General features: G+C 55.8%; 1 pseudogene; it reads right to left on the reverse strand.

Annotated features, from left to right (window-relative positions):
* Positions 1–533: 533 nt before the first annotated feature.
* On the reverse strand, positions 534–648 carry LOC144756991 (U6atac minor spliceosomal RNA; annotated as a pseudogene).
* Between the last annotated feature and the right edge of the window lie 2445 nt (positions 649–3093).

Raw genomic sequence — 3093 nt, forward strand, 5'->3', positions numbered from 1 at the left:
TGCACTGCCTGCAGGGACACTAAGGCAAAGGCTACCCCAAGCGCGGGCAGTGGCAATCGCCATCTGTCCTCCGTTTGATGCGGAAAACACCTATACTTGCGCTTTATGACACCTGCACACATGTCACGTTTCCTCCTGTGATGTACCGCTTGCTACCTCTTGTACTTTGTACACACACGGTAGACACTTGTGCCTCCTGCCTCGCAGGATGTAAAGCCGGCGACCCGACTCGGACCGGCTTCCCCAGCGCCAGGGCAGGCAGCTCTTGCCGGTAAGCCACGCCATTACATGATGCAACATACCTATTGTAATTAGTTCACATGTAATGTTCGCATGTATCAGATCTGTCCTCTTCTGAAGCGCTCAGACCCCGTTGGGTAAGGTCCGCGCTACCTAAGCACACATAACTACAAATGGAATGACCCCCGCGACCATTACCGCTTCAGGAGCGGGAGGGGGTGCCACCTTCGCCGCGGCTGCTCAGGTCTGCACCGGGACTTTCTGTTGCCCTGCCCTGAACATGGAAGCGCGGTGAGAAAACATGGTTAGACGCCACGAAGTAAGTGGCAGTGCCATAACCGTATATGTGTTGTAAAGGCCACTAGGACCTCTTCCATCCTTGTCAAGGGGAGTGCTAACCTTCTCTCCGAGTGCGAAGGTAACCCCTACACATATACAACCGAGAAAACCTGAGCGTGCTCGTGTCGGCCAAACCAGAGCATGTTTTGGAGTTAATTCTAGTATCGGCATAAAAGGGGGGGAGGCAAGACTCATCTTGTCCTGTTGTTAGTGTTCACTGAATAAAGCCACGTTCTCAGTAGGCCACATGTGTGCGGATCTGGCGGCAATCTCGTACTTCTACACCTCACTGCTAATTGCTGTAATGGGACCAAACCCGGCGGTGACTCCTCATATAGTAAAACCTAAGACCCCCCACCGGAGAGCTCGGCCGCAGCTTGCCAGCTGTTACAGAACCCAAGGCCCTGACACTGCCGGGGGCCTCTACCTGGCTCAAGTGGGGGGGGGGAGGGGGGTGGCGGTCCCCTATTTCGGCGGTCAGGCCACGGCAGTGGAGTACAAGCCCCCGATAGCGACCGCGACACCCGCCCCACGCAGAGTCATCGGGAAAGGTGAGGGAGTTGGGCTAAGGCGATCAATCCCCGGGCCATGGCCTGTGGATGAACGATAGGCTTAATTTCCTATCCCGGTCCCTGCGGCTGGCCCACGCACGCCCAACACTGTAGGCCGTGGCCCGCCACCTCGCCCGCGCTGCCCACCCGATGCCCCCAGATGGGGGAAACGGGAGGAGGCAGCCACGTGCTGCAGGCTCCTCCGGACCGGGAATGCCGCCGCGGTGTGCGGCCGGGAGAATAAACCCCCCTCGCCGTCCCAGATGCCAAAACATCGGCCCCCAATTGGCCACGGCCATGGCGTGCCACCGGGGCGGGGACCCACACTGCACAACCAGCATGGAGAGACCCCTATGGGGAGGGGGGTTGGTGAATAGGTGTTGGGCATAGGCTCTCACCTCCACACGCGGGGTGGGCGAGTAGGTGGGTCGGGGGTAGATTGCCTGTACGCGGGTACCTACCAGATCCCCTAAGGTGCAATGTACATGTGTAGAGGGAGCCCCAGTTTATCGACGATTCCTAATGCAGCCAACCCCGGACAGGACCACCCAAAAGACTGCGTAGCCCGAACCGCCCGCAGCACCCGCCAGCACCAACCCGCCGTGGGTTATTTGGCCCCGACTCCCGGTGCTGCCCCAGCCTCCACAGCGGCCTACAGCTGTGCAGGCCGCATGGCCCGAATCAGACCTCCCCAAGGAGGGAGTAGGTGGAGGGGGGACGGACGGCCCTTGGCCCGCCTTACCGCAAGTCTTCAAAAGAGTGTCCCTGAAGTACGACGCGCGGCGTCCGGAGCGGCAAAGAGGCTACTAAGATGGCGAAGGGAAGTTAAATACCCCTCGCCCTGCCTGCCGCCGCGGACGTGCGTCATGGCCCGCCCCCCTCCCGCCGGGACTCCACCTGCCCGTGGAGGAATGGATGACAGAAGGTAGGGGGCGGGGGAGGCCCTCCGCGACTACGGGCCCGCCTTCCTGATGGCCACCGGGTGGCCTCGGGCAGCCGCACAAATCAAATTCAGGGGCTCAGCCTAAGACATAAGTCCTAATTACAAGAGTTGGCTAAATTCAGATCAAACACTGGTTTGCACAGTGCTCAGAATTATAAGTTGCGGGATAATTATCACACCCTCTCAGTTTTCCCCTGAAAGATCCCGGTAGGTCAAATCTGGGAGAGGGTGTGGCATAGTGGCTAGAGCTGTCGACTTTGGCGCTGGGGAACCAAGTTGGAGGCTCAGTGTCGGCTCAACATCCTGTGATTCTGGGCAAATCACTTAGGGGCATATTACCAACAACTAGCGATAATTATCGCTATGTTGGCATAGCGGCAATATTTTTATCGCCGAGCTGCGGCGATTTTTATCGCTTAGGAACCTTGCTATTATCAAGGTTTATCTCCTAAGCGATAAAAATCGGCCGAAATGCATGAATATCGCTGAAAAGTCAGCGATATTCATGCATTACCGAGCTAATGCTCTTAGCCATGTTATCCACCTACCATTGGATAACATGGCTAAGAACTGCTCAGGGGCAGGTGTTAGCTTTTGGAGATAATCGCGCTTAGCGCGAATATCTCCAAAGGTTGGTAATAGGAGATAGCGATGTTAGCGACTGTTTCCAGTCGCTAACATCTTGGCACGCCCACTTTGCATGTCATTAGTGATAAATTTCACTGACATGCAAAAAGGGGCCCAAGATGGTCGCTATCACCTACTAGCTGTCGCTAACTGGTGTTAGCGACAGCTAGGTAATAGGGAGATTATTTTAGATCCGCTTTCTTGACTTTTAAAGCCAAAAAAGCGGAGATAAACCCCCTTGATAATATGCCCCTTAATCCCCCGTGCCTACCCAAAACAATTACTGGGTACTTGTGTAACTTAACTGGTGCTCATGTAAAGCGCTCCAATACCTTCTGGTCGAGTTCGCTCTGCCACTTCACTGTGGAACGGGAAGATATGAAAAGAGTACAG

The sequence above is a fragment of the Lissotriton helveticus genome, chromosome 5_1 (assembly GCF_964261635.1).
Source record: "Lissotriton helveticus chromosome 5_1, aLisHel1.1, whole genome shotgun sequence".
Lineage (NCBI taxonomy): Eukaryota > Metazoa > Chordata > Amphibia > Caudata > Salamandridae > Lissotriton > Lissotriton helveticus.